Source organism: Pinus tabuliformis, chromosome 4_2 (genome assembly GCF_031772625.1).
Source record: "Pinus tabuliformis cultivar Carrire ecotype Pingquan chromosome 4_2, CPIR1, whole genome shotgun sequence".
Taxonomy (NCBI): Eukaryota; Viridiplantae; Streptophyta; class Pinopsida; order Pinales; family Pinaceae; genus Pinus; species Pinus tabuliformis.
The window spans coordinates 512,610,770-512,630,642 of NC_142304.1; the positions used below are offsets into that span (position 1 = coordinate 512,610,770).

At 41.1% G+C, this 19,873-nt stretch overlaps 1 pseudogene; it reads left to right on the forward strand.

The window, feature by feature from the left end:
- Positions 1–17,121: 17,121 nt before the first annotated feature.
- On the forward strand, positions 17,122–19,353 carry LOC149170243 (ferredoxin-dependent glutamate synthase, chloroplastic pseudogene; annotated as a pseudogene).
- The last annotated feature ends 520 nt before the right edge of the window (positions 19,354–19,873 follow it).

A 19,873-nucleotide genomic window follows, 5' to 3' on the forward strand; every position in this document is an offset into this window, starting at 1 on the left:
ACAACAGATGGAAAGTAATTTTGAGAAACCCAAGGAGATTTTTGTCAACCACGATCCATATAACAAAAACCTCTTTCCGTTTATTCACAGGTGTCATGAATTGGAATACTTGACTAGATATTTACAGCCTATTTTTACAAATTTAAATATTTAATGATTTCCTATTTTAGAGATTATTTTGTGGCACAGATTCCGAGAAAATGGAAACGAATTTCCAAAATGTGAGAGAGGTTTTTCTCAAAAATGACCTTATATACAAAAACCTCACTCACTTTTGTAACATGTGTTATGGTTAAAGAGATACGAGTTCATCGTTGACACCTATTTTCAGAAATTCGGTCCAATTTTAATGTCACTGATTCTATCTTGAGAGAGATGGTTGAGCTCAACTCCCTTAGTACAGGGATGAGCTAATTGTATATATTTTATGAATTTTAGAGTGTAAAAGGTTCAAATTTTTCAGCAGAGGAAAGTTTCTTTGGACTGTGTAAAGCTTTTTCTGAATATTATTTTTGATGGAGCAGCTTCTGCCCTTTAGATTTGGGATCCATCACGGTGTTTAATGTGCAACATGTGTTCCTTGTAAAATCACTTACATAATTTGTTTTTTCTGCTAATTCTTGTTACAACATTATCTAAGGGAAGTGTTAGGAATCCATCCACGCATGATTCTCCTTTCGCAATGATTTTGTTGTTAAATGTAGTGGTTATCTTTGTAGAATCCATCCTCTGTTTGATGCTTTGTTGAGTAACCATGTGTTTCTTTTTATTCTAATGTTGCCACTGTAGATCCATCCCTTGATTGATGCCTGTAGGGTAGTAGGATTTATCCTCTTTCCTTCTCTCATTTACATCTTTTATCTGGCTAAACATTGCACTTACTTTGCCCCAAGTTTGCCAGCAGAAACTAGCCTCGATTCCATAGCCCAATGATCCCTTCTCTTGTTGTTTTTGACCCACAACTTTCAATCAAATCCCCATACTTCATAGCTAGCATAAGATTCAATTATCAGAGCCATGTTTTGTTAGCAAAGAGAGATCCCTCTCTAGTCTGGCCGGGTTAGATGCTAGATCAAAAGCTTGGTTTGTGGTTACCTCGAAATTGCCTCTTCTCAGCCTTGAGGTTCATTCTAAGTGCTAACAGTTCAAACGAATAATTATAAACTATGAATTTCTGAACTATTCATGCAGTTTGCCTTTCGGCCTTATATATAACAATTAGAAAAGTAAATAGATAAAATTGAATCCTTAGGATCAAGGGGTCCTGATCATTTCGCAATACTCAATTTGATTTCGTCATAAAATAGCACCGGTTTGCTTGGTCCTCCAATGTCCTGCCTTGCCTCTGATGTTGTGTTTTTACTTTATGAGATGTTTTTTTTCTATTAATTTTAAACAACTATCATCCAATTCGCATCTTCTGCACATAAAGATAGTAAAAATCAATTTTTCCTGCTTAGATTCGTCTAATTTGTTACTGATTACTTTTACCCAACTTTAGTTGTTATTCCTATACTTCTATCCATAAACAAAGATAATCAAGTGAGGATGAGTGCTAAATAAAGCTATTAACAAGAAGAAAACATACCTTTTTCTTGACTCCCCAGCTTACCTTGTCGCACGGTTTAGGTGCAACTGAGTTAGGGAATAGGCAGGATATACTTCCTCCTTATAAACTCTGAAGCCTTTTTCTTCTTAAGTGCATCAAAATCCTGGTTTACTTCTTGATCCTTCAAGTTGTAGTAACTGCGATACTTATCTATAGGAGACCATATGATTAGGGTTCTATACCGACATCCTATCCATTCAGGCCCCATGGTCAAGACCATGTTACTGTATTTGTGGAAATGAGAGCAGGCAGCTTTAAAGTTCCAATATCCAAATGGTTCTCTGCTTCTAACAGTATTGCCAGAGACTTCCCACCTTTGTCTAGTTGCATACAAGGCTTCTTCCTTGATCTCTTGGAAGTACTCCTTCCCATCTTGTATAATATCTGTGTGGAATGGCCCTAATTGTCCCACAACACCAGCTCACTTCATAAATTGCTTGTGCCTGATAGAGATATGTAGTGGTTTTGTAGGTTTCCCCCCTAACCCATAGATTGATGCCATATTCACAGTTTATAAAAGTATTGTGGGCCTTGGCCCATTTGAGTTGGTTAGTAGCAAAGGAAAGAAATGTATGGAATTGCACATCCCCTATAAAGGGGCTAGGGTTTTTGTCTCTGTCGTCCTCTAAAAAGAAATTGTGCATGTAAAGTTCACATAGGAGTCATTGTACCTTCTCATTCTGCTCTCTGAAGTATTTGACAAAGTCTGGGGTATTTTTTATTTCCACAGACTTGCTAGCCTTAACAGCTTTAATTTTCAGCAGGAGGTACCTTTCCAGGAGGAATAATGCATAGTTTGTAGCAGGAGCTCGGCATGACAGGGTGTCTGAATAAAGAGAGCACACAGTCTCCGACTGCTCTGTAGCCTTTTGTAATTTGTCTTGTGCTTTCTCAACCTTTTTCTACTCAGCCTTGTATTGAGCGAAGGTCTCATCCTCTTTAGTTGTGAGTGCCTCAAATGTTTTCCTTAATTCTTGATGTATATGTAGGGAAACTATTTCCTCTTTGTGCTGAGTTAATTCCTATTGAACCTTTAGTAGTTCACTATGCAATATCCTAATAAATGCCTCCCTTGCTAAGGGAATGTAAGTAGGTGTCTTCGCTATTTGGACTTCATTATCTCGTGTCTCCATAGGCTCAGTTTGGACAACAACCTTGGTTGCTTCTTGAATTTGCAAAAATCAATTGGGATGCTTTCTTCAGCATCAGTTTGAACGACAACATTCTCAGTAAGGTAGTCCATTTGGGTCTCCTGTGGGCAAACACAAGGGTCTTCAGTCTGCATTTCATTGTCTTCCACAAGACATGGCTTGTCTGAGTTTCCTTTGAACAGACCAAAAGAATCTCAGTTTGGGTTTCAGCAACTTTTCCAGAACGATGTTTTGTTTGTGTCCCTGTGGTCTCCATTTTCACTTTCATTTTTCTGTCTTTGATTGCTTCTTTTAACCATTGTCTTAGCTGCCCAATTATTGTCTTTTGTTTTCTATACTTTTTAAGATTTTTTTTGAGCCTGTCCTTGTAGGTCTTATTTATTCTAGGACTTCCAATCGGTGGTGGTGCAACTGCATTTTCCTCAAGTTCATGCTCAGGTGGTATTGTTTCAGCATTAGGGAGGGTTTCAATTGGAACTGTATCTCCCAATGGATCTTCACCTTATAGCTCTTTTTCATCATGAATTTCTCTCTCAGGAGACCCCAATAAAATGGTGTCTCCTGAGCAATTATCACTCTCTCGGTTTTCTTTGGGTAGGCCTCGTCCTTAGGGGACTTAAAAAAATTAACATTTCCTGGTTGATTTTGATCTCCCAGGGTTTCATCTGCATGATTTTCTTTAGCTAGGGGGTCCACTGGAGTAGTATCTACTATCTGATTTTCTTCTCTAATGGCTTCCTCTTCATGCACCTCAGCTTCAAGGGGTTTTTCCACAAAAGGGACTGGTTCCCTCTATTCTTCCAAGAAATCAGTAAATGGCAGGGTTTGATCATAACCAGGGTTGTCAGTAGACGTAGACCAGTTGGGGGTACAATTTTGTACTTCAACATTCTCATATTGTTATCTTCCCTCACCAAATATCCCCATGTTTTCCAATACCCTGGCCACCTCTTCCTCATAGTCTTGTAAAGGGGAATTTTGCGGACTTGGAGGTGGTGTGTGAGATGGCCTAGCCTCATTTGTTTGAATTGGAGTATGTCACTGGGACTTCACCTGCATAGAGCACCTACGTTTTGTTGGGTTCAAGGGCACAGAGGAATTCTTTCTTTTCAGTGTCCTTCTCGGACATGGGGTTGTTGGCCCTTGTTGTTCTGTTACTGGGTTTTCTGGAGGTGGGGCCAAAGTAGGATTGATGATATTTTCCCAGGTTAGCTACTGCTGGGCCAGTCCATGCATGATAATCAATTTGATCAGTCCATTATGACTGATGACAGTGTGTGGGTACTTAGCTTTCCTAACTCGACGAGCGACATCATGCATTAGGGAATTCAAATAAAATGACAAATTAACTGAACTTTTCTTTCTTAGGATGGCTAAAAATTTGAGTTGGCAGGGCTTTACCACATCCTGATGACCGTCGCATACGATGTACCGTTGCACAACAACTGCGAATTCCTACCATGTTTTTCTTAACGCTAAAGGGTGAATCTCTTTCCCTGTGCAACAATTTCTCACCTGGGTCCTGGAAAATTGTGACCACATTGTACAAAAGGACGTGTTTTTCTGTCCATTTTGTTCCCTTGGCCAGAAGACCAATGACTTTGGCTATGACCACTTCAGATACCGTTATGTCCCTACCTCTTACTGTGATGCTTCCATTATGCAATTTCTTTAGGAATTCGAGTGTCATCTCTTCGTGAAATCCCTGCAATTTATTCAGATATTGCAGCCACCAAGCACGCTCAAGAATTGCACGATCTTGTTCCGATACCATGAGCATTATGGGTTCATTTCAGATAGCTCTACCTCCCATGGCTATTTTTTTCCTGTGACTGGTTCACTCGCATGCACTTCTATTGCACTTTTTCAGTTTAGAATAGCAGCAAAGAATGTTAAAGCAATTAACATGAAAATGACGTTGTTTTGGGAATTAACATCAAATACATTCAAGTCATTTGTCTCGTTAGCAATATTTGACGTAGTCTCATAATCAATCTGCATGCCATCCATAATGGTCGTCGCCCTTTCTCCAATCATAAATACTTTGATAATTATTACGCATACACAATCATCATGCAGTCCTTTATCGAGAAATAAACTTTATAATTATCACTCAATTATCCATAACTGTCACACATGTTGTTCATATGCAGAAACCCCCCCCCCCCCCCCCCAATGATAAAAGGGCATCTACATCTTCCAAGCATGTGAAAGCAAGAGAACGAATTGGTAATTCATAAATGTAGGCAACCAATCCATAAAAGTGGTGCGATATATGACAAAGAAATTAAAGAAATACATGTATCAGAGGTGAAATGCCCAAAAAATAAAAAAACATATATTTAAATCATTATGTCAAAAGATTTTCACCTTAAGTGGTATTAGTAAAAAATGAATAATTGGCGGTAAGTATTAACAACTGTCATAAAGTGATTGGACAAATATAATATAATGAATATATAAGTTACCATGCTTGTTGCCTTGTAAGAGTGTTGTTCAAATGGGAAATTTCCTTTAAAAATGAATCCAAAGGTGGTAATAGAATAGAGAGCATTTGACATTGTAAGATAGTACTCTGATACCACTAGCAGAGCCACTGCTGCCAGCAGGTGTTCATAGCCTTGACAAGGTTGCTTTTTAACTCCACGAATGATCCAGAGTCCTCCTTTTAGCATGTAAATGATTCTTTCTTTTCTTGTCATAAAGAGACCACTATGTTGGCATGGTGACCAGATAATCATAGTGCCATTCACCAGGATATAACAAAGTGATCAGGCTGGCTCATGATGAGACCCCCTGTCCTTCTGACAGTTGTGATTATCAAAAAGGTCATTACCTTGTATGGTGGCCAAAATGGAATATCACCTGTCACATCCTTATGATCATGGTAGGCTGGCTCGTGATGAGACCCCCTATCCTCTTTTGCTGCATTTTCATATTTCATTATTTTCATATTGTGATGCTTTTATTGTAAAAAGAGGGAGGCTCATTTACTCCTTAAGAGTCAGGGATGGTGTAAGAAGTAAGAAAAATGCTAATGAAAGTTTATACTTTTACCCCCATATCATCGTATCAAAAGGATTTATCCATTTGAAACTGTGAAAAATAAGCGAGCATTGTTTTAAAATAATGAATCATTTTATGATGTGTCCAAAGAAAAGATGTTCAACAAGTCATTATAGAGATGCACCATGTCAGTGTTTGAATAAAGTTAACCATCAAAAGGATTCATAGATCATAATGATATTGACATTACTATTTTTCTTTATGTTAGGCACAAATCCAATCAGATGGTGTTTATTCAAAACGTGAAAGAAAAAGAAAAGATGGAAAAATGACCGGTGATGAAACAATAAAAGAGATCACATTTCTTCCTATAAAAGCACAAAAAGTGTTGTTTAATTGATTGAACAACAAACGTTCAATTAATTGAACAACAATCGTTCAATTAATTGAACAGAAAAATCGAAAAGAAAAGAAAATTGTTGTTCAATTGATTGAACAACAATCGTTCAATCGTTTGAACAACAAATAATGCAAAAGTGATGTTCAATTGATTGAACAACAATCATTCAATCATTTGAACAACAAATTGAAAAGAAGAAAAAAACAGAAAAGTTGTGTTCAATTGATTGAACAAAAATTGTTTAATCATTTTAACAACAAAAATTGGAAAGAAAAAGAAATGCGAAAGTGTTGTTCAATCAATTGAACAACAATCATCAATTGCTTGAAAAAAAAATCAGAAAGAAAAAAACACACTAGTGTTGTTTAATCGATTAAACAACAAAATCGTTCAATCGTTTGAACAACAAATATTGAAAAGAAAAAATAAAAAGTGATGTTCAATCGATTGAACATCAATCGTTCAATCGTTTGAACAACAAAAATAAAAACACAAAAGTGATGTTCAATCGATTGAACAACAATCATTCAATCGTTTGAATAGAAAAATTGAAAACGTAAAAGTGTTTTTCAATCAATTGAACAACAATCGTTCAATCATTTGAATAGAAAAATTGAAAAGAAAAAAAAGTGCAAAAGTGTTATTCAATCAATTGAAAAGCAATCGTTCAATCGTTTGAACAAAAAAAATCAAAAAATGCAAAATGGATTGTTCAATCAATTGAACAACAATAATAAAAAATGCAAAAAGTTGTTGTTCAATTGATTGAACAACAATCGTTCAATCATTTGAACATCAATATAAACATAAAAATAAGTGTTGTTCAATTGATTAAACAACAATCATTCAATCAATTGAACAACAACACACACACAAACATAAGTGTTGTTCAATTGATTGAACAATAATCATTCAATCGATTTAATAACACTTACCAAACACCTAAAACAAGAAAAAATATCATATTTACATGGTGATGCCTATTGAATTGCAATCAATCAAAAGAACATATACATTATTTACAATTTAAATAAAATCACAATTTTATGAAAGAAAAGTTGTCAGGTCATCACTCCATGTAGCTAAGATCTTCATGGAGGGGTCCTCGCATAATTGCTGGCAAAAAGACTCCTTGGTGAGTGGTTTGTGGTAAAGACGCACCCGATGCCCATTCACCTTGAAATAATGGCCAGACCTGTCAATGGTAGTCAAAGTAAGAGTACCATTGTTATGTACTTCTTGAATTTCATAAGGGCCGAGCCATCTTGTCTGCAATTTGCCTGGAAAATCCTGAAATCTGGAGTCATAGAGGAGTGCCCAATCCCCTTTTTGAAACGTCTTATTTTTTATAAGGTTTTCATGCCACTTTTCCCTTTTCTACTAAATAATTGTAGTCCGTTTCAGAGCAAGCAGTCGAGCCTCGTCGAGTTCATTGATTTGTTGAAGTCGTTTGGTTTGGGCTTCTGTTAAATCTAATCCCAATTCCTGAGACATTCTTAGAGTCTTTATTTCAAATTTAGATGAAAAAATAGGTTCTTTTCCAAACACGAGTTGGTATACCTAGTATCCAGTAGTATTCCTCCAAGTCGTGCGATAGGCACACAAGGCCTGTGGCAGTCTAGAAACCCATTCTCGCTAATGTGTTGAGACCATCTTGGTTAGAATTGCTTCAATGACCTTATTGGTGCTTTCGACCTGCCCGTTCACCTGCAGGTGATATGGGGAAGTGATATTGTGTGTAATGTGATGATTTATGAGAGTGGTTGTAATCTTGTGTCCTACAAATTTCCCTCCCCCATCTATTATCACTTCTTGTGGTAAACCATACCACACAAATAGCCCAAAGAGGAAGTTAATCACGGCTTCCTCTGTAGCTCATGGTAAATCTACAGTTTCCACCAATTTTTTCACATAATCTGTGGCAACATGTTGGCTTTCTGATTTGATGACGGATGGAATGGGCCAAAAAATTCCAATGCCCATTGTTCGAAGGGTTATATGACTAGTTGGGGCTACAGTGGCATTTCATTAGATTGGCCAGGTCAGCCCATCCTTTGGCAGCTATCACAAGCCTGAGAATATTTCTTAGCATCTTTAAAAATAGTGGGCCAATAATTGCCCATCTGTAGTACCTTATGCCCCGTCCTTCGATCTGTGAAGTGTCCCCCACAGGGCTTGTCATGGCAAGCCTTCAGGATGTCATAAATCTCATCCTCGCAAATGCATCTATGTATACACATATCAGACCCTGTGTGAAAAAGATATTCACCAATCCAAAATAATCGGGCGCTACACTCAATGATATGTTTCCTTTCCCTTGCTATCAAATTCCTAGGAATCTTCCCCACTGCTAGATAATTTTCCACATCTGTGTACCATGGCGTCTTGACTGCTATGAAAAACAAATGTTCATCTAGAAATTGGTCATCTACTGCCAGTGGATCATTGACTTTCAGAACTCAGGATAGAAAATCAATGACTAGGTTTTCCTTCCCCGAACGATCTTTGGTAGTGATGTCAAACTCCTACAAGAGAAATAGCCAACGAGCCACTCGACCATTTGTGATAGGATTGTTAGCTAAATACTGAATGGTAGAGTGATTAGTATACAGAAAATTTTGGTAGCCAGTTATATAATGTCTAAATTTGTTTATGGCATAAATGACAGCTAATAATTCTTTTTCTGTCACTATATAATTAAGCTCTGCAGCAATAAGATTTTTTCTTATGTAATATATAGCATATGGTTTTTTATCCTCCTCATGGCCGAGGAAAATGCCTATCGCTGCATCTGATGCATCCATGGATATATGAAAATGAAGCTCCCATTTTGGTCCACGTAATACTGGTGCCGTCGAGACTAGTTTCTTTAAACCTGTAAAATTTGTGTCACATTTGTCAGACCACTTGAAATCAACATTTCTAGTTAAAGCATATAAAGGCACAACAATTTGTGAAAAGTTTTTAATAAACCTGCGATAATAGCCTGCATATCCCAGGAAGCTACGTACCTTTGTCTGAGTACAGGGTGTAGGTAGTAAAATAATTACCTGTATTTTTACTGGATCTATCTATATCCCTGCTGCAGAAATATAATGTCCCAATATCATGCCTTTGGTCATCATCATGTGACACTTGACATTGCTTAAACATAACCTGGTAGCAACGCATCATTCTAAAACCTTTTCTAATGTTTGCAGTGCTTGATCAAAGTCATCCCCATATGGAGTAAATCCATCCATATATAGTTCAAGTCCCTCATTTATCAGGTCAAAAAAATGTTGAGTATAGCTCTTTGGAACGTGGTTGGGGCATTGCATAAGCCAAATGGTAACACTCTGTAAGTGAATGTACCCTAGGGATAGGTGAAGGTTGTTTTTTCTTGGTCTTTAAGGGCGATTTGAATCTGATTGTAGCCACTGAAGCCATCTAGAAAGGAAAAGAACTGCTTCCCTGCAAAAGTATCAAGGACTTAATCAATAAAGGGAAGAGGGAAGCGATCTTTCTGTGTTGCCTTATTCAATTCCCGATAATCCACATAGATATGCCACTTCCCATTTTTCTTGGGGACAACCACTAATAGCGAAACCCATTTGCTATCTGAAATAGGATAAATGAAATTCACATCCAGCAACTTTTGTAACTCTTCTTTCACAATGTCCTTGAGATGCAGATTCAATCTCCGATGAGGTTGCCAGATAGGACAAGTTTCCCTTTTGTTATAGATGTGATGTGTACACAGCTATGGGTCTACACCCTTCATGTTAGGATAATCCCAGGCAAAAACCCCTTTATATTTTTGTAGGACCTAAATGAGCTTTTGATGCTGATTACTATCCAGGCTATCATTAATGTTTAAAACTTTGCCTGGTTCAATTTCTAGAGGCTTGCTGTTATGAACAATAGTCATCTTGATGTGTTGATCATTGATATCCTTCAAGGGATCTTCCAAGGCTTCATTATCCAGAATTTTTGTTGGCTTGAGGGGATCTAACTGAGGTTCGAAGTTATTTAGCCAAACAAATCCCTACACTACTGTCCCTTTTGGCATCAGCCTGTGGAGTGCAGACTAAAGTCTCACCCGAAGCAGTATGGGGGATACTGGAACCAATTTTCTGCACCCTTGAGATTTCTGTGGTGTCGATTTAGTCCAACTATGCCTACCTTCGCATAGGTTACTCCGTGCACTATTCTATCTTTCAATACCTTCACGATCTATTATAATCATCTTTCGCGTAGCCCTAACCCAGGGCTGAGATGATTTCATTCTGCTATGGCAACGACTTGTGCTATTTCCCCAAATTACACCGCGAACCTTACTTATCTTCTTACAGATGCTAGTTAACTTCACATAAGCATATATTCTATCTCACATTCACTTAATCAACACATTCATATATATTCGTGCATCATATAAATAGTAGAAGTGCAATTTATATCCAATATATTCAGTGCATAAAACAGGAAATAAATACACAAAATTAATATGAAACTTCTCTTTATTAATACTTCCAACTGTTACAGACTTGAATCACCCTGCACACTCAGCCTCAGGGACGTGCGCACTCATTTACGAACTAGTAGGCCTCTACGCACTCAGCTGCAGAGCCTTCTCCTACTCTACAACCCAAAACTAGACTTTACTCCATAGATACGACTCAACTCTTCATCCTTCTCCTGATGTCTTAACTACTTAGAGCCTTGCTCTATTTATACAATCCCATGGTCTGTGGACCATGGGTATATCTCTACAGTCGACATTACATTAACAAAATTGAAGGCGGACAACCCTATGACTCTTTTACAAGCTACGCGCTCCGCGCCCACAAAATGTGGAGTCTTTACATCGGAGTTTAAATTTTTTTACCAAAATATTGGCTCTAAGCCCCAAAATTCCCTTAGGGGATCCCGCGTCCAACAGACCCCCAACACAAACATCATGACTCGCCCTCGATTCACTCTGTTGGTGCGGAGATCTTTGCGCGAAGACCTCCCGATTCTGCTTGGATCGCTGTAAGATCGGTAGCGCACTGAGCAGCTGCCTGCTGTACTTCCTAGATGCGCTATTCAGAGACTGTTGTGGATGAACTACTGCCCTAAACCTTTTCTTGTGTTGCTTGCAGCTGCGCGAGCTTTGCTTCAATGGAGGCTGTAATGATATATGCCTCATCAATCCATAGCTATAAGCATGCCTTCAAAACTGCTTCCTTATGTCAAGCAGCATCGACCTATTCCTTGAGTGCTTTTGCATGTTGCATCCTCGTGAGCCTCTGTGTAAGGGCAACCGTTTGCGTGGTCCCTTTTACTTCGTCATATTTCTATTGTAGCTTGCGCGCCTCTGTCTCTAGGTGTTGTATGTTTGGGTCCTCATGCAGGGTAGTGAGAACCTCGAACGACTACTCAAACAGCTTTGTGTAATCTGTCACTGCACTGTTAACCTCTACTATTGCTGTTGTAATCACAATGGCACATTGTTCCTTAACCTCCGGCGGAGTTGAAGGTTGCGCCTTCAATTGTAGTTCAGCTATCTGAAGGTTCAGCTCCAGCTAAACCCTGGCCATTTCTTCCTTTGCCTCACACACCCTTGCTGCTAATTTCCGGATGCGCACCTCCACTAGTTCTTCTGCTTGGATGGCCAACTCCGGGACCATCTGGCAGGCTTCCTCCACCACCTACACGATCTGTCTGTTTTGTGCCACTACCTCATCGCACTGCAGGCTTAGCTGTTCAATGTTGATGTGCTACTCGCTAATTACCTGGAGCGCGCAACCCTCCCTGGCTCGTAGTTCTGCAATGATTCCATCCTGTAGAACATAGAGCGTCTCCCGAGGGAGCGCAGCCACATTTAACCCGATTCCCTTCAACCCACTGACCATAGGCCTATTGGCCTCATTTTTTGTAATGAGTGCTCCATCTAGCAGCACTATGGTGTTGGTCATTCGGGCGTGCAACATTTCCTCGGCCGCGGACGTGCCTACTGCAAGGCTAGTTGACATAGTGCCAGCCTATGGAGTGCGCACCTGCAACTCCTGTATCTGTGCCCGGAGGGCCATCAATATCATCTGGTGTTCCTCCTGGAACTGCTAGAGGGCCTCCGTGGTGACATCCCTCACCATCTCGCCATGACAACTCGCCAAATGTCATGTAGATCCCCCTCAGTGAGGGTGATTGAGTCGAAAGAAGTCTTTGAAGCCTTTGACTTCTTTCGCTGCCCTAACTGCTCTCTTGGGCGAGGACATTTCAGCTGGGTGAACGCTGTCTATGGGTCTACACTACCTTGCTCTGTATATGTCTCTGGCTCGAGTGAAGGCAACTTCTGTCCTTCGCGCTCTTCCTCTGTTTTCATTCTCTTCTCTTCCGCCAACTTCGCAGCGTCGCGTGCCACCTGGGCCTTAGCTGCTGCTGCTTCATTTCTGCACTTTTTTGCCAATGCGACATCCGCAGTTTCACCTCTTCCTTTTTCCACTGCACGGCAAACTTCTCTGCTTCCACCGCGAGGCTGGTTGGAGTGCACCACTTTGGCGACCATGACTCAAGGACCACGAAGATGATGTCGTTTTTCGCCATATAAGGTAGCTCGTGCCACATCTTTGCGGGGTCCTTCCACACCCTAATGTGAACATGGTGGAAATATGCCTTGAACTCCATGAAGCTCTACAGACTGTTGTAGAACATGGGCAATAACCTTGTTTGCGATTAATCCCCATTCTGATGTTCATCTCCATGAACACCCATAAGATTTTATTGTCCCTTACCCTTTACACATCCGTGGTTTCCCACAGTGAAGCATACTTTGCTACCTTCGGAAGGTCCTGCGTGATCGTTGGGAACTGGCTATCTTCGAGCAATTCCCATGCCACCAGTACTATGGATAGCTGAAGCCACACATAGTGAAAAGTTTTTCCCTCCTACTATGCCTCATGACAATTCTCAAGGAACTCTCCAAATAAGTAGTTTGCCTAGTTGAACTGGACCCCTTCTACGCATTGCGCTACTAGTGCAACCACCAGCGCGGGAAACTCATCTGCATGGCACTTCCGCATACCCTTTCCTGGCAATATCTGTGTCGCGAATTTGACCGCGGGATTGTTGATGCTGGAAATGGCATACCCTCTTTTCTTTTTCTCCATCTTAAACTTCTTCTTCATGGCCTCCGCGATGGCCAAGTCATCACTCTTTCCCTCCGAGATGTTCGCTGGATCCTTCCCTTTGCAAGGGAGCCGGGTAATCCTGTGAATCAAATGGTCTGTGATGGGGATGGGCTCCTCTAGCCACAAGCACCCATCATGCACCAAGCAGAGCAGTTGCCTAATGAAAAAAATGGTCACTGGGGCGCGATGGTAATGCGACACCCAGAGCAGGTTTAACAGTCCTGCCTTCTCCACACCTCTCAGCCATTTACGCACTCTAACTCTATGATTCCATTCGCCGAGTCTTTCTTCTGGCGCATTAGCTGTGTGATTGCCAAATGTGGTAACTTCTCGAGGTCCATGATATCCCAGTCTTCAAATCTCAGTACGGGCACTCGCCCCAGGTGCACTCCTTCAAAAATAATATCGTCAGGGAGCAGCAGAGTTTGCAAAGAGATTTTCCTCTCATCTATATCTTTAGGCACCTTTTCTTTACCCTTCTGCGGAGGAACATATGCAGGCAACCTCCATTTCTACATCCTCCTCCTCTACTAGGATTTATTCAAATTATTCCTCCTCATCCACCTCCAAATTGATAGCCTTCTCCTTTTCTTCCATGGTAAGCTTAGCCCTTAACGGATTCCTAAGGGATACGCGCACTGGTACCATGGCCTACTTGTCTTTCTTGGGTCTCGGCATGCCCGGCAGTTTAGGGATTTCTGTGACTATCCCGACACTTTCAGGGGCTTCTACTTCTGTAATGGCCTATGTGGATTCCTCAGCAGTCATTACTCTCGTATCCATGGCTTCCTCAAGTGATGCCATAGTACGATTCCACAATTTTCTTAATGGCTCGGGTAATTGCTCAAGCAACGAATTCGCCTTCAGAAGATCAAACAAGTCTATGTTCATGAATGTTTAGGCATGCAATAACTCAGTTCTCAAATTGCCAAGTGTTGTTTGTTGGACAACCCTTTTGTAATTTTTAGCACCTTTTGAATTTGAATTCGACCGTTCCCCCCACATTCAATCCATTAATTCTCAATTGGCGGTAGATTTTCAAGAAGCTAGCCCATTAAGTTCACCTTAAATGTCCGCTGCCCACTCCATTTGGTCTCAAACCAAGCATCACATCATGAATAGTGACTGTAACGGTCACTTTCTAGCCGACCTGCACGGCAGCGCAGCTACCCTCGCGCTGTCGTGGACCCTGTGACACTTCGTTACTTCATGCAGTCCTGACATTGCAAAGCTCCTGGGTAGAGTAGTTTATAGTCCCGTGCCTCCTTTCAGCTACCTAGAGCACTAAGACTATGCTTCCGTCGACTAGTCAGATGGTCGGACCACCTGTGTATGGCTTCAAATGACTACCATTTACTTTGCTTGGGAAGAGTTCTCCATTTAACTTTACCAAATGCACCGTGCCACCATCTGTGATCTCCTTAATAACATACGGTCCCAGCCAATGCATTCTGAGCTTCCCTGGGAATTTATCAAACTTACTATCATATAACAACACCAAATCATTCACCTTAAAGGTGTGTAGCTTAATATGTCGATCATGCCAAGCCTTTTCACACTACTTTTGTACCTGCTGGTGGAATCCAACCAAAAACTATTCTTCTTCGAGCTCCTCCAACTGCGCGAGCCTCTCCTCTAGGGCTCTGCAATCTGTCATACCTGTGAGCATTTCTATGCACATACTAGGCACGAAGTATTCCATAGGCATTACGGCTTCCACTCCATAGACAAGCCTAAAAAGTGTTTGTCCCGTCAGTTTCTTGCATGTCATCCTATAAGCCCATAATACTGCGGGTACGCGCATGTCCCAATCAATTCACTACACATTACATACCTTGGTCAACACGATCTCCAGTACTTTGTTGAATGCTTCGGCGCAGAGAACCTTTTGCACGACTTTTCTTCCTACATAATGTCTCCCCAATATTAAGAGCCATTTGCACATTTGCTCCCCCAACACATGCTTATTGACCATACATTTCAGCGTGGAGTTCATGTGCATCCACATAGGTTGTTTTTCATATACCTGAGCCCACCTAGCCATATGCACGCGTGGATCATCCCGTCCATTGTACTTTTCTATAAATCACACCCTAGGCTTCCCAAATCGTGTGTGCATCATCATTCTACATTTGCGCCATTCGTCAAAGCTTCCTTTGTGCGTACCCCACCATCTCGCAGGTGTAGTCCGCAGTACCCAGTCCAAGGCCTCGAAGCGTTTCTTTTTTGGCACTTCTCTTTCAAATTTATCTAAGAAGGTATCTACCTCTCTTAAACTATCATAAGTAGGTAGATCTCTTTCTTCTGTCGATACACAACGCAGTGACCTTGTCATCATATTACAATTAAGCATAGTTACTTCATGTAACCGATTCTTCCATCGCTCTATCTCCTCATCAGAATCCAAAGTATAGGAGCTATCGTGCTCCCATCGAATCTACCCATCTGTGGTGGGATTTACCCAGTCTTTCTCTCGCATTGTTATCTTGTAGATGCAGTCCAAGTCATCATCACTTTCATAGTCATGCACCAGCTCCGTATAGCACGATCCTTCAACAGGGTACAAGGGTATAATTAAGCGTAGTGACTTCTTCTCAAACATCATCTTGCACTTCTTCAGATTAATCACCCCGTTCATGTCAGTGGCCCAATCAATTCCTTAGAGCATGGGGTAGAGATTTTTGTCATCAATAATCTCTATCACTTCAAAGTCTGCCTACGTGCTCACTCCCTCAATATCCACAGTTATTCCCTGCAATCGCCCCATGGGTATTATTTTCTACTGGTTCATCATTCGTAGCTAAATTGGAGACACTATAGCGTAGGTAGCCCCATTCGTTCGCATGTCTGCTTCGGCAGAACATTTGCATCCGATCCCAAATCTAGGATAACTTGATCCATCTCATATTCTCTGATTTGCGCGGTTAGTCTCATTTCTCTTCCCGTCCTTGTCTTATGCTTTCCAATCTTCCAAACTACGGGCGGTTCTCCTGGCGTGGTCCCAGCACATCTGTTAATGAGTTACTATAATCCTCTTATAGCCTTACTGTCGTGCAGTAACTTCATACATGTTTCCAGGAACGTCGTGAGCATAGATGGGTCCATCTCTGGCTCTGGTCTATCTATGCTTCCTGAAGTGGAGGCACCAGTGAAGCTCTTCTTAGCTTCCATGAAGGTTTCCCGAGTACGCTCCAAATCAAACTCTGCTTCTTTCACCGGGGCTTTGCAAACCCAAGTACTATATTCCGGTTGTTTTCCTTTGTCATCTCCCATCGTGATTCCACTTTAGAGCACAATGTTCACATTTGAATCTTCCTCGCGTGGCTCAAACCTCATCATCTGCAGGTTCTAAGTCGGGGGAGGTGGTAGTGCTCCTTTGCCGCGTATCCTAGTTATCAGCATAGGATAATCTTCTACCTCATGATCACACAAGGTGCAATACAGACATGACGGGCACGTTGGGTTCATGCAATCATGGGCATAATGTCCTGGCCCTCCACAATTGTAGCATATCAATTGTCCATGACCTCTTCTAGGTCCTCCTCTGCCTCGGCCTCGTCCACGCCCCTAAAATCCTGTTCGTGCTATTCCTGTATTCGGGTCTAGGGGCTACGTTTCAGTCTGAACTCTATAGGTGGGAGTTATATCCATCATCAACTCATAGCTTCTGTTATCACTGACAAAATTTCAATGCCAAATGTCTGCAAATAAGCACATGAATCTTTTTTAGCAGTTTTGCAGCGCAACATCTTTTAGGTGATTTCGTAGCGCATAATTCATATTTTGCATTGGCTGCGCTACGAAATGGGGGATTTTTTCGAATCCATAGCAGCTGTCATGCAAAATAGCTCTGGGGTGGATGCACTTTACAGGAGGCATGCTCTCAAGCTCCTGCGTGTATGCTTGTCATCAGTTCTGAATCTGAAGGTGACAGTTTTAGTGATTGCAAGGTACTACCTCAGGTTAAAGGCACCCTTGTTGTTTGTCCCATGGTAGTTGTTATTCAATGGAGGAACGACATTGCTCGGTTTATTGTTGAAGGAAGCACTAAAGGTTTAGTTTATCATGGCGCAAATGATGAAAGATTTACAAGATAAAAGCAGCTTGGAATATCAGCGTATGTCTTTGGATGCTCTTCGTAAAAGTATCATGGGCTTGTAAACAAAGTGAACGCATCAAACATTAAAAGCATTATTCTAGCTTAGATGCCTTTCCGCTAGCTGGCAGAAGCATTACAGCACGGTTGTCTGAGCTTGATATTATAGCAAAACAAGTGGAAGCAGGGGAAGGCCTAGTCATGTCTCTGGAAGTTAGTCTTGGAAAACGAGAAAATATTTTGGAAGTTGGACCAAAGAATGCTGCTCAGGTAACTCTTGCAAGTCCCGTGCTGAATGAGGGAGAGCTAGAGCTACTGAAGAAAGATTCATATTTGAAGGCTCGCAGATTACCAATATTTTTGATATCAGCAAAGGTCTTGATGGATCTTTGGAAAAAGCAATAAATAGACTCTGTGAAGCTGCAGATGAGGCTGTTCGAGGTGGTTCACATCTGTTAATCCTCAGTGATCGTGCCGATGAATTGGAACCAACTAGGCCAGCAATTCCTATTCTTTTGGCAGCTGGAGCTGTTCATCAACACCTCATTCAAAATGGCTTGCGTATGTCAGCATCGATAATTGCTGATACAGCTCAATGTTTTAGTACACATCATTTTGCTTGCCTAATTGGGTATGGTGTGAGTGTTGTTTGTCCATATCTGGCACTGGAGACATGTCGTTAATGGCGTCTGAGTGCCAAAGCTGAAAATATGATGAGGAATGGGAAAATGCCAACAGTTACAATCGAGCAAGCTCAGAAGAATTTTGGCAAGGCAATTAAGGCTGGCCTCTTGAAGATACTCTCAAAGATAGGTATGTCGTTGCTTTCTAGTTATCGTGGAGCACAAATTTTTGAGATATATGGGCTAGGTAAAGAAGTGGTTGACATAGCATTTTGTGGGAGTTTCTCCCGAGTTGGTGGTTTGAATATGGATGAGCTGGCACGTGAATCATTGTCATTTTGGGTGAAAGCCTTCTCTGAAGATACTGCTAGGAGGCTTGAAAACTTCGGCTTTATACAGTTTAGACCTGGAGGTGAATATCACGGCAATAATCCAGAGATGTCAAAATTGTTACATAAAGCTGTTCGTGAGAAAAATGAAAACGCATTTTCAGTCTACCAACAACACCTTGCTAACCGGCCAGTAAATGTCCTTCGTGACCTCCTAGAATTTGCAAGTGATCGGCCTTCTATTTCTGTTGGGAAGGTCGAACCAGCTTCAGAAATTGTGCAGCGCTTTTGCACTGGGGGCATGTCACTTGGTGCTATTTCAAGGGAAACACATGAATCGATTGCCGTGGCAATGAACAGAATAGGAGGAAAATCAAATTCAGGGGAAGGTGGTGAGGATCCTGTGCGTTGGAGACCTCTATCAGATGTAGTTGATGGATATTCATCAACATTTCCACACCTTAAAGGTCTTCGAAATGGTGACACTGCCACTAGTGCAATTAAACAGGTTGCTTCAGGTCGGTTTGGTGTTACTCCAACTTTCCTAGTTAATGCAGATCAGTTGGAGATCAAGATTGCACAAGGAGCAAAGCCAGGCAAAGGAGGGCAACTGCCTGGAAAGAAAGTCAGCACTTACATAGCAAGATTGCGTAACTCTAAACCTGGTGTACCTCTGATATCACCTCCTCCACATCATGATATCTACCCTATCGAGGACCTTGCGCAATTGATGTTTGACCTTCACCAGGTCAATCCAATGGCAAAGGTTTCTGTCAAGTTTGTAGCAGAGGCTGGAATTGGAACTGTTGCCTCTGGAGTTGCAAGGGGCACTGGAGCAAGTCCAATAAATTCTATCAAACATGCAGGTAGTCCTTGGGGGCTTGGTTTTACAAAGACACATCAGACACTTATTGAGAATGGGCTGCGCGAAAGGTGTGTTCTAAGTTTTGTAAAATTTTGCTTAGTTCCTTATTTTGAAGGCATGTAGACCCTGCTATACATATCCAAGGTAAAAAGGAGTTTTGCAATCAGGTGGCAGAGCAGTAAAAATCTCAAGGGAAATGGAAATTGTTTAAAACAGTTTCGCAGTTTCGTAGCGCGCTATGAAATTGCGAAACTGCTGTAGGTGTTGTTTTTAAAACGCAGGCAAACAGTTTGAAAGAAGAATCAGGAATTTGCAAAGGGAACACCTCAGTGACATGAAAGGGATCAAAGGAAGCTGCTACATCCATTCAACATATGCCAGGTGTACCTTTAACAAAAGGTGAAATCTTTTAACCTAAGTTTAAGATTTTTGGTTATAAAGCCACTTTATTCTCGGTGATTAGGGTTTTGAGGGAGCTGCATACGAGAAGTTGGTTGGCACACCTGTCCATCAAAGAAGCTTCCAGCATATCAGAAACATGGTGATGCCCTATATTCTTGGCTCATTAAAGACTTAAAGTACCTGCTGCTGAATGCTTGAAGTGATGGAGGACCAGAACCAAAAATTTAGGGATATTCTCAGC